This window comes from Rhynchophorus ferrugineus, unplaced genomic scaffold (assembly GCF_030347505.1).
Source record: "Rhynchophorus ferrugineus isolate W39M unplaced genomic scaffold, kcgeb_rfMv2 rfM2, whole genome shotgun sequence".
NCBI lineage: Eukaryota > Metazoa > Arthropoda > Insecta > Coleoptera > Curculionidae > Rhynchophorus > Rhynchophorus ferrugineus.
In genome coordinates, this window is record NW_027472581.1 from 64,871,840 (window position 1) to 64,885,594 (window position 13,755).

Sequence of the window (13,755 nt, forward strand, 5' to 3'; positions counted from 1 at the left end):
CTCTTTGCAGAACATCCCTATAATTGAACTCCGTATGTCCATATAGGTTTCAATATTTTCTTATATAATAGCAATTTATTATGTACTGATAATTGTGATTTTCTTCCATTTGCATCAAGTTTTATTCCGAGATATTTAGCGTTGTTGCTATATGGAATGATAGTATTATTTAATGTTATTGGTGCTTGTAGGGTCTGTTTATAGGTGAACTGCACATGCACAGATTTACTTTAATTAATGTTTATTTTCCAAACTTGTGTCCAATTATTTATATTGTCACTTGCCTGTTTTAATTTTCGTGAGGCTTCTTCACTATTGTCTCCGACAGCTATAATCGTAGTATCATCAGTAAATGTAGCCTTCGTAATATTTTCTATTTGTGGTATATCACAGGTGTAGAGTAGATAAGCATTGGTCCCAGTACACTTTCTTGTGGTACACCTACTTTAGCATCTTTTATTGTAGAGTAAGCTTATTCTTGTTTGACTCTAAACATTATGGTGGTAATGTACAATTTTAATACTTCGGTGTGTTGTTTTGGTAACATTTTCTATAGTCTATGAACAAGGCCTTCATGCCTCGATAAGCATAAGCATACACAGCATACTTTTTTACTTTCGTACGCTTTTTCAATAACATCTGTTAATCTGTGGACCTGGTCAATTGTTGAATACTTGTTAATAAACCCAAGCTGGTGTGTTGGTATTAGTTTTTGTCTCTCTAGAAAATATAAATATCGGTATATAATCCTAAGGTTTTTCAGAATCCAACTTGTGTTTTAAGATTCCTTCCCCATATAATCATTTTTATTTTGTGAAAAAATGGAATAGTCTTTAATGAACTTCTGAACTGCAATATTTCAACTCAAATTCCCGTGGTCTTCAGGCTATGAAGTTGAATTGAAACCAAGCGGCTGAAAACTGAGCTATTTGCATCCTCCTTTATTAGCTTTATGCCCTAAATTAGACTAAAAGATGTTTCTACAACTTAAATATTTATAAATTCTTAAAAATGTATATATAAGTTCTTCCAATTCCAGTAGTTTTTCAGAGATACTTTCAGCAACTTCAGTTCACCTTTGGTGATCGTATACCCAACTACGATGCTTCTTTTCAAATTCCAGTAAACAAGAGTAAGAGAAAGTTTCTTCAACTTCCTGAAATCCCAATTTCAGGAATCTGCATCTTCTTCCCAAATTTTGAAGGTCTTTAGGCTAGACGATTATATTGTAATAACTCCTTCCGTCAATTCTCCTCAATCACCCAAATTTCAACAAACTAGGCGAAGAGATGATTTTCGTAATTTCGGAAGAATTACCAACCTCTCTTCTTTTCAAAACAAACTCTCGAATTGTATAATAAGTGATCATCATTTAATATAGCTCATCAGCCATATGTTAAATCTTCTGGTTTTCACTAATGCCCATATAATCAGAGATTAAGTTATTAGATAACTAGAGGCCTCAATTTCTTGAGTGATATTCAATAAGCAAGCAGTCCTAAAGAAGAAGTTGGAGAGCGTTTCAGATCAGTTACTAAAACAAAAGTTTTAACATATTATTATGATATTGCTTCACATTGTTGATTTTTTCTTTTTTTACTGTTTATATTTTATTTTTTCTATATAATCCTGGGCAGAATTATATCACAAAGATACGTCAATATATATGTGCCTTATGTAATTTAAAACAAATTAAATAATAATGTTTGTTCGAAAATACCCTATAATGAGTAATTATGGGACAAAATATAATAAACTTTATGATTTAAAAAAATTAAATAATATAATTACTAAAAAAAGTATAGTCTATTCAAACAATATTTTCTTTCTCATTTTATTCGAGTTAAAAAGAGGCACAATGCTGTATGATCAGTTCGAACGGTTCGAACTAATGAGAATGTCATAGTCGTCCGGTTATCAGACATAGAGCAATAGTAATAAGAGGTTATAACTCCTACCTATAAACTATTGTGACTGTATAATTAACTGTAGTTTTTAGATGTACTATAATGTGAAAATAAATTATATTTGATTAAAAAAAATTCAATTATTTTATTTGATTACAATTTTGTTGTATGTCAAAGCCAAACCGAATTACAGCTCAAAGTTGATGCGGCAACATTGCGACGTTTTGAAGTCACAAATTTAGATGACGTGTATACAAAATAACTTTGAATAGACTATAAGTGCCTATTTTCGTTAGATGATAGTAAATGTATTCTTATAGATTCAAATGTATGCTATTATTTAATAGATCCTTTGTTTTTGGTATGACTTTTCCTGATGGATTAATTAATTTATTTATGTACACTTCTTCATTTATACTTTTATAATTTTGAAGTGATTTATTTTTGTTATATGTACATTATCATGGTACAACTAATTGTTTTATCCGAAAAGGTTCTTAGTTCCTATAAATGTATCATTTTGATATTCTTTTATTCCGTAATATTCCGTTATATTGGAACAAAAGCACAATATATTCATTAAAAAATGTGCTCGTATAAAGCAAAATAATTTTATTATTCGTAAATAAATGTGGCTTTCAATTTTATTAAATTTCACAATAAATTTGCAATATTTATAAAAAAAATAACTATAACGTTTTATATAATATTTACAATTCGTTGAAAATTTTATTACTGTTTCCTAAAATCATTTTAATTTTTTTAGAATCTCCAATATTTTAATGTATTTTAAATGCAGATTGATATAAAATTAGCGCCGCATAAAACGTATAAAAATAAACTTTTAAGTTATTTTAGCGAGTATATGTTATTTGATACTGATTGCGATTTGCTGACTACATATTGTCGCTATTTTCTTTAGCAATCAAATAATTTCATCATCCTGTTATGTGAAAAGTGTTGTTCAGTATTGATATTATAAACTAAATATTTGCCACTTGATAACTACAGTAAAAAATATAGATAAAATATTATTAGCACTAAAATATTTTGTTAGTAATGTGACATTTTTATATTATTAAATTTTTACTAAATTTAAAACAAGCCATTTATTTATTAAAGATGAAAAATTTTTAATTTCTATATTATTTACCATCATTTTATATACTATTTGTGTAAGATGATACTTAATGAAATTATATATTTGTATTAATATTCTTCTTATTTATAATTCAATGTTATCATTCAAAATATCACTTTCAGTTGATTTTTACACTAAATTAAATTATTTTTATCAAATTTAAATTTTAGAAATTTTAAGTTTATTTATAATTATTATTGTATTTTAAAAGCTAAGTTCGTTAGTTTATACCGAATTTGTATGAAATTCATTTTAATTTAGAGGTCCTTATATAGAAAATAAAACATTTAAACTACTAACATTCTTTCGTTTTGTATGCAAAAACGCAATGAATTATTTTTGTAATTCCATATTACATGATATCGAAACATTGGAGGAATCTTAAGTCCAAATATACCGATGAAAGCATATTAAGTGCAATATGATTAAGATTAAACTTGAAGGTATATAAGAAATGACACGAATCTTTTTTATTGCCGTATACCCTAAAAGATGACGAAACAATCCTATTCTTCGTCTTCAGAATATTAGATTCCTTTAAGTAAATGCCACAGAAAGTTATACATTATGAGTAAACACGAGTTCAAATAGAATTTGAAGCATCATGTCAACGATTTTGAAAAACAAGAGTTTTGGGAAAAACACGATTAACATTTTAAGATTTAGTTCATTGTCCGATTTGCACCAGCGTGATAAATGTAATTATTCCGTTACTAAAACAACTAGAACTCGCAAGTTATTGAATTTTTAAAATTTCCCATGCCAAAATACCGTTTAAGCTTTAACAATTTTATAAAAATTAATTTTACATACCAGATTATTCAAATGATCTTTAATAAGAAACGCATGTTAGCAGTTTAATTTATATACTAAAAACGTTCATATTATTTAATTGTTTGACTTGACTATAATAGAAAAATAAAAAATATATGGAATATAAGCAACTTTACTCAACGTCCTAGGAAAATGACCCATAATTAAAATAGAAATAAGCAATTCTACGTTATTACTTCTTTTGGGACGAGTCAGCACTTCAATTAAAACTTTTCGAATATGTTGCCTGTTCTCGGTTATCTACAGACCAGAAATTTCGTATTAATATTGAAATGTTTACCGTGTAAATTGGAAGTTATTTGAAAATATGCCCGTCAAATTAATGCCCGTGGGAGTGAAAGGGTTACACGAAACAGTTGGTAAAAGTTGAAAAGTAACAATACGATTGTTTTGATATCGACAAAGAATTATATTATCATTTTTTTTTAAACATCTTTATTAGAAACGCTTAGTACAACCTTAATTATAAATTAATTTATTACTACTTTTCATTTGTACTTGGATTAATTCAATCACTATGTATTCCTCAATTATAAAATTATAATAACTTATAGCTATAGTTTACACTAAAGGTATACACTTTATGTTCGTATTGTTTTGGTTCACTTCAATGTCAGTTGCTTCCACGTTAGTATGATTTAATAATCTTCTTTCATATTTCAAGGCGAAATCTTGGATAACTTCGCAAATCCAAATTGGCTTTATGATTGTCTTGATATATGATAGTCAACCTTTTTGATTTTAGATCAAGTTGAGAGTATCTTCCGACTAACCAGCATATTTGTTTTATTTTGGTTCTGTTGTGTTTTGCTTTTTGTCTAACATGATTTTTGCAATATAATCTTCCGTCAAGATGGATTCCAAGGTGTTCTGATTCTGCTTAAGGAATCGGGCATCCATTGAATGATATAGTTAAGTTTTTATTATTTTGCCGCAATGAAAAATTAACGTGGACATGTTGGATTGGACGTGGAGATTTGAAGCTATTAAGTTGAATTTTCTAATCTTTCCTCCATTTGTATATTTTGTGTCGAATAAATGATCAACCTGGTGTTTCATAGTTTCATGGCTCGATGAATGGAGGTAAAACGAAATGAAACAGTGGTGTTTACATTATGTGACCGTTATTTATTGACGATATAAAATAAAATACAAGTGGTAAGAGAATCGACGCTGGGTTTACATATAGACGAGGCTTGGGATGGTGGCACGTCTAAACTGAACGGTGGTCAGATACTGAATGATCCAAAGTACCCTTCAATAACATCCCATTTCGTTATCGTGTTATAGTTGGCGCTGCTGACACCCCGCCCGTGTTCAACATCTGGGATTATATTTCTGGGTATTTTGTAGGCTGTTATTCCACGATGTAAAATTCGACATGCCTCAAGATCGCTATAGTTGATTAATTTAAAAACCGAGAGAATGGTATACCTGATTTGGTCTTATAACCTTTGTGATTTTTAACATGTTGTCGTCTTGATAACTTTGACTTTTACACATGTTCCTACATTCATAGGGGACCTTGTACGTTTCTGTGTGGTCTTATCATTCCAAGAAAGTAATGTCGAAATTCTTCCCAGGCCCCATGGTGGATTGGTTGAGTATTTTTTTCCCTTTTAATTAAGGATTGAGTCTATTTACGTGAATATTAATCGCCATTAACAATTATAATAACCATTATAAAAAGTTTTATGTAAAACTAAAACTACAATGAAATCGTGCGACTGATATAATAGTCGAAATTGTTAAACAGGTTTTAAATAGTTATTAGACGATTTAAAAAAAACAAATTATATAAGATAAAGCTTCTATAGAGACCAAAAACATATTGGTAGGAAGATTAGAAAAATTACTAAACAAAAAACTACGATTGATTGATTGATAATATAGCGTGCCATTAATCCGTTATTTTGACTTCTAAATTGTAAGAACTCCTCAACCATCCACCATACATGCTGTAACTGACCCCTATTTAATATTTATTCGTAAAATTTCAAAAGGTGTCTATCACCAGAGAAATAAACGTTTATTAAGATCCATCGTTCTCAAAACATGTATAGTTGAAGAAACATGGGATTCATTCTATATCTCTTGAAAGAATCTTTATTGATGAATTGATGTTTTCTCAATGTATTTATATTAGTTAGATGAAATACATTTCAGCCTAACGTCATATAAATCCTACAAACAAACAAATTATATATGGCTGAGTAAAATTGAATCAAAAACAACAATCATGAAGTATTAAATAATTCTAAGAATTTCGACAAATTAAAAAAACACAATAACAAATTGGTTATATTATAGTAAATAATTTCCTTGTTTTTTAATAATATTATTTTATTATGGATATAACAAAGTTTAATTTTCAAAAAAAAAAAATTATGTTTACGGCAACGTCGAAATGGTAAAATAATTCATTATCAACTATTTAATAAATGACATGAAATCATAAACAAAACAATAAAACCTTAAAATATTGTGCTTATATGTTTTGTACATTTTCATAATTATTCAGCCATGATAAAGCGTATCGATTTAATTTTGTTTATTTCCTGTGGCAAACTTAAACATATTACAGCATGCTGATACGGCAATTTTACTGGTTGAATATTATTATTAAAACCTATTAAGTTTATTAGTTATGTAAGTAATACTGTTATTTTTATACTGCTTTAAATATATCGTTATTAATAGTCATCCGACATACAACCATTTAGTTAGTGTTCGTTTTAAATTTTAATATAAATATATAGGGTGAACAAATATATTTTTGGGGTGTTTTTTTGCAACTTGGAATGTTTTTATGGAAATTGGTAATATGCATTTTATTCAAAATAGTCGATTGGGGAAAAACTTTGTTTTCTTTGTCAGGTTTTTCTAAACGAACATATTGATATAAATTTAAGGCACTGATCTAGTTTGTATGATCTAGATGATCTTTGTATAATCTAGTTTTGTCCTGATGGAAAAAGAATACCGTTTCTTAATTATTATAGCAAATATATATTCGATATCGCAAATAATTATTATTTATGTTGGTACAGTTGGTTTAGAATTAAAAATTGAGAGATACATTTGTAGGAATCTTCGGCTACGTAAATTAAGATAAAATTATTTTAGTATCCATGTCAAGATATATGTCTATAACTTGATTACTTTTGTCTAATAAGTTCGTAATTCGTAAACCTCGTATTGTATTATACTAAGAAAAGGAACAGAAAAGTCACGAAATTAAAGAACAGGAAATATAAATATAAATTTCTAGTGGTCTAAAAACATTTTGAAATAAGAAAAGCTGAAGAAGAGTTAAAGAACTCCCTAATTAAAATACGCAACAGGAAAACGAAAGTAAATGACCATATTTGAAAATATTGAGGATAGTGACAAACCAGTTTTGGGCAATAATTCATAATATAATTATATAAAAATGAAGTCAAGGATTAAATTAATTAAAAAAATTAATTGGTCATTTTTCCTTTACTTCTCTTGCCAGTACATATTAATAATCGCCATAAAAGTTAGAAATACAAAATTTACTTTTAGATAAAGTATATCTGTATATTTAAACGTCTCTATTGTCTGTTCAAAGTTTTTTTTGTACACACGTCATCAAGATGTTTAATGTATTTCCTGCCGCTATTTGTAAATTCGCTTCAAAATCAGACAATATTTTCCTTCTCATTTTATTCTATTTAAAAAGAGACACAATGCTGTCTGATTAGTTCGAACATGTAAGCGAATGAGCCTGTCAAAGTCGTCCGGTTGTCAAACGTATGCAAAATTCTTGAAAGCAATAGTGATTAAAAAAGAGGTTATAACTGTAACCTATAAACTATTGTTGCTGTATAATTAACTGTATTTTTTAGATGCACTATAATGTTAAAAAAATATATTTTTGATTACATTTTTGTTCAATTATTTTATTTAAATTGGAATTGTGTTGTGTATCAAAGCCCAACTAAATTAAAACTCGAGAGTTGATGCGGCAACATTACCGACATTGACATTGGCATTTATTTTATTATATTTAGTTTTGACATCACAAATTTATATAACGTATATACAAAATATATTTGAATAGACTATATATTTATTTTTTCGGAAAACCTGATAATAAAAAGATAATAAAATAAAGTGTTTGTAATAAAATACTGTGTAATATGTCCAATATCAGAAATGTTTAGCATTAATTTAGTTTCATAGTCGTGCGAAGCATTGTAATATTGCATAAGTTACGCCAAAATGCATTCACAGATGTATAACTAATTAATTAGGATATACTGATATGCGATATTAATTTGTATTGAAATGAGAACAAAATGTGAATCCCTTTTAATTAATGAATGTCAAAAACTGATGACTTATTACAGCGCAAAACTGTTTACAACTTACAAAACTACACCTTTTAGATCAAAATGGTTTCATAAATTATAATTAATGCAAGTATCTGGCCTCAGCGACGAACACACATTTATTATTAGATCATCAGCGTAAGATATTTCCCATAAGATCGTGAGAATAAATAGCACGCCCGTAAATGAGAAACCATATTGATATTCGAATATATACGAAATAAAATGCACATAAATTAACATTAAACAGTTAATAAGTAGAATTTAAGAATCTTTATTATTATCTCTTTATGTAAATGGTTTGGGAGCTCTATTACCAATCGAATATAGAAAGTATCGATATTGAAAGATAATGGTGTGGAACGTTTCGTGGTCAAGAATCAATTTTTGCAAATAGCGTTTTATTCGTCATATTAAATCGCATTTCCGGTTTGCCTAATAGTGTGGTATCGACTGAGCAAATCTCAACATAATTACTGAATTAAACATTTTATTCAATACTAGCCGAACCGGCAGATTTCGTACTGCCTCAGTCTATAAATAAAAGACCTAATAACCTGTAATTAATAAAAAAATACTGGGTATGAATGAATTTTATTATTATTTTCGATTAATTACACATGATGTTTCATACGTTTAAAACAGAGTTTTCCTGAAATGCTGGCTATTATAAGGTTTCAATTAGATATTTACAGACACACACAGTTATGATACAGTTTGTTAATCAATTTAAAGCTTTCTGATATACTAATTTTTTTTGTTTTGTGGTGCGTAAATAAACAAATATGACGGTTTTCCGATGCGCGAACACGTATAATTGTCCATGCGCGAAACAGGGAAACTCCGTTGATTCCGCAAACTCCAACGACTGGCCTTGAGATTTATTTATGGTCATCGCAAAGGCCAAACGTAATTGTATAACGCTTAAAATCGAATGGTAAATCCATTTCATTTATATATATATATATATATATATATATATATATATATATATATATATATATATATATATATATATATGATGCATACAAAAAATACAAACTAAATAGGATAAACTTCAACTCAAGATTTATATTGCAGTCTCTGTATATCCACACATTTTTAAAAATGTACAACCGTTAAACACAACTTGTCGTTTTAAATGCATCAATTATACATCATAATCATAAATACGTATTATAGTACGATGTACCTACAGAAACTAGACAACAGGGAAGTGAACAAGATGTAGTATATGATTGGCTAATTGGGCCAATCATGGGTGCACTGAAAATGAGCATTTCAATTCAGTTTAGTTATGTATGACGTTTTCCGTATTTACAGTCTCCTATTTCATTGATCAGTAAGTTTAACGGCTCTATTTCTCTTTGGAAGCAATCATCACAATACAATACAATATTTTAGGGCAATTGAAAATTGAAAAACTTCTATTTAAGTGTAATAATTGACTATGTTACTCAAACTTATTAATATGTCTCTCTTCTTCACTAAATAACTGCACTAAAATAATATAAATAAAAGCTTTTAACTCAGGTGTTGAAAATATTAATAAAAACGAACGAAAGTAAACAAATTTAACGCAAATACGCAAACACATGTCAATATCAAAGTAACAGCATCGATATATTCAATCATATATATTGACATTGTATTAATGTATTTCCTTTTCATTTGGCTTTGTTCACATCACAAAAATTGACATGGATAGATTTTGAGCTATGAAGCTGTATTTTCCAGTCTCTATTGACTGCCACTTACAGTTTCTGTATAGCTCTAGACAGGGACGTATATGGATGTGACCACCAAGATTATAGAAAATGGCCGATAAATATTAAATTAGCTTTTGGTAATGTTATATATAATAACTCACGATACAAAATAATTTAGTAGTGATTTTAACCCGAAGGAAATCTTTTGTACTCTATTGTTACGCCTATGGGACAAAACTTTAAAATAACAAACCATCCTAAATATATCCGGAGCAGGAGTGAATATATTTTATGAATTATATTTTTCTGAATATTTTCCAATATATATTTTTTATTTCATTATTTTTAATATAAGTTTTGCGACTTTGCAAATTTTATCTATTGCTTCTTCAAGTAGTTTTATATTATTATTATGTTTATATGGAGTATTATGATTGTTTCTATTAGTATACTGCCGTAGTTCTATTAATATTAGCTCATAAATCCTGTAACATATTTTTTTTGAACATGTTATTAGAAAATCTTTATCAACAAATAAATGACTGATTTTAACTTGAAGTAATTTTAATATATTCGACGAAGAGAAGAGAGGGGCTTATAGCGCTGAAGTTGCCATTGAGGTAATTCGGTCTCAATTAGTCGAACATGTATTGGAAAATTGAGTAAAACTAGTTAGGCTGACGAAACGAACTCAAAGGGTCCTTGTTGACGATATCGTGTCGTATAATTAATGTAGCGAAATGCACTGTGCATTAAGAGACTAGGCACAAATACCCCATAGTTTTTATCGTAAACCCATGGGTATTGTTATTTTATTAATTATTATTTATAAGTTTTAGCACATAGATGGCGCTAGTTTTATTGCATTAGCCGCTTTTTCAGTTAGTACTTCTTTCAAAAGATAGCTGTTAGTACTTCATGATATTCTATTCTATTCTAGTTAGATAGTTATTGTGCTAAGAGTGGTACTACTTTTGTTACTTTCAATCCAATGGATCAAAAACAATTTCGTGTTTTAATCTTACACTGTTTCTTAATGGGAGAAAAATACCGTCCAATCGAAAAAATGGCTTGAAAAGTGTTATAAAGATTCCAGTCCATCAGAAACAACAATAAAACATTGGTTTGCTGATTCCAAACGTGGTCTTCGAGACACCGATGATATGAAACGCAGTGGACGTCCAAATGAGGTGGTAAAAATCCACAAAATCGTTTTGAATGATCGAAAAGTGAAGTTGCGTGAGTTAGCACATCGCAAAGGTATTAAAAGAACGTGTTGTCAATGAGAAAGCTTTGTTGAGAGTGTTTGCCGCGTTTGGTCACTTTTGACCAAAAACCTGTTGATGATTCTGAGCAGTGTTTGGTCATGTTTAAACGTAACAAACCTGAATTTAATAAAAGGAAGGAGGGATGATATATTTATCATTTCACTCCGGAATCAAGACGATCGTCATCTGACTGGACAGCAACTGGCGAACCTCGTGTAAAGCGCCCGAACGCAACAACAATCTACTGGAAAGGTTATGGCGTCGGTATTTTGGGATGTATGTGATGTCCATTGTCTATGATGTGCCTATGTATATGTACTAATATACTAATATACCTTTCTTCTTCGCCAAAATATAATCTAAATTAAATATAAATATAAATTGAAAATGAAGGAAACAAAATAAACACATCTTAGTGATATATTTCCTTTGCATTTGACTTGTCCACTTCACCAATAGATTCTAAATACTCTCTCTATGACTGAATTTTTCTCTTGTAACATTATATTATTCATCTAGTAGCATCTATGTATTGTACATGCTCTAAATATCTACAATATTGTCTGTAGCAGTGTCAGTACTCATTCCTTACATACGCTTATCAAACAGTACATGCTTACACACAATATTTTTTAACAACCATTAGGAACAATGACACTAATATTAACATATACAAATTTAACATATCCTACCAAAAAGTGTTAGATAACTAGTTACATTTTACATTCTCCGTCGTTATGTGAGCTTTGAATAGTACTCTATCTTAATAATTTTGTTAATGTTGCCACATCTATAACATATTACAAATATTATTTGTGTTTTTGAATGAACTATACCAATAATATATAGTATAATTACATGTTTTTTATGTAATTTTATGACTATTATAACATATTAATAACTCACTAAAAACATAACAAATAGAATTAGTAAATAATATGTACAACTTGATGTAGATTATCCAAATACAAATGTGCAGGACGAACCTTTAGTCTTCACTTCCCTGTAGTCTTAAACAATAACGAAGTAATTAAATAAATATTCACCTACATTAATGATATCTCTACAAAATAGCCTCCATTGTATATTATTATTCCACTTCCCAGAACGGTTTTTGAACAATATATTTGAGGTAAATCTGAGCGATTCACTTTTAGTCTTGTTTATACTTGTAAAATGACGGCCCTTCATGGTTTTTAAACATTTTGAAAAGAAATAAGGTCGCACGGGATCATATTTGACGAGTAGTGATTAGAGTATTGTACTTTCTTCGGTAATTTTAATTTTTCTGTGTCAATTTTTTTCTGTAATTTTTCAAGCATTTTTATATTATTTTATTTTATTAATCCTTATTGTTGTTTATGTACATACACTTATATTATTTTGAATACGTCTTGAGCTACTGGAAGACCTTTGTTATACTCATAGCACATTATCCAAAAGTAATATTTAAATTTTCTAAAGACTTTGTTGAACTTTAATTAATTATTAAAAATATAAATATCAGAATCCTAAATTACTGAAATAATATCTTACAAATTGCTTTATTATAAGATGATAATATTGCAATAACAGTAATTAATAAAATATTTTAAACTTCATGATGTTATTATGTTTTTTATTATAGGTTTATTATAGGTGGCGCTTGGTGGATAATTAAACCAACTAAGATTTTATTTAAATTAAAGGTGCTAAATATTTTGTGAACTGCTGAATAATTAAAAGTATGTAGACAAAATTAATTAACAACACACTGTAGTATTAATAGATATAATCCTTAATAGTTTTCTCTCTATTATAGACGTCCCAACATCTGCTGCTTTAAATAATTATAATAAAATACTATCGGTCTGAAAATAGCCGCATTTTCTACCTTTTCTTTTTTTTTTTATTCAAGTTCGGAGAAAGAGATTAATCTAGGAAACTAAATCTTGGCTACTGGGATAACGATTGTAGATTGCTGTGTTATCGTGGTAATACAACACTTCCTTTTTACACAAATGCGTAATTTTTTTTCTTAATTTTATCAGTCAAACGCTATGACAATATTATAATAACCGCAACATGTAATATATTGTCTTTGTAAAACTATACGAAATCTATATCAGACTTTGCACCTTCTAACAATGGAACCTTCTTATTTGGACGAAATGATCTTTCAGTCCAATTATCTATGTTTATCCATGATTATAACTTTCTTCACCTTCCGCAATAATAGCAATTCATACACATATCTCTTAGTCTCTTGTTGATCTCATGTTGTTAATGATGAGTCCAAATGATGAATGATTTCAATATCAATAATCCATATTTTTTCCATGGCTACAAAAACAATGACTACTAAAACTATTTATTATTCATGTCCATCAGACAAATATTATATATTAAACCTCTTCAAGTTTCAAATTTTTTCCTATTAAATTTTCGGGCCTATAAATTAATTTTAAAGAGTTTACAACAGATCGTGTTACTATGTATTAAGTCACATGGGGTACATTTGTAACCAACTTCATGTTGAAACCGCCTTACGGCTTGAAA

At 28.6% G+C, this 13,755-nt stretch overlaps 1 protein-coding gene across 1 annotated transcript in view; it reads left to right on the top strand.

Moving 5' to 3' along the window:
- Positions 1 to 13,755, top strand: part of LOC143191209 (uncharacterized) — a 363,463-nt gene that overhangs the window by 240,527 nt on the left and 109,181 nt on the right. The gene's annotated exons all lie outside the window — the stretch shown is intronic.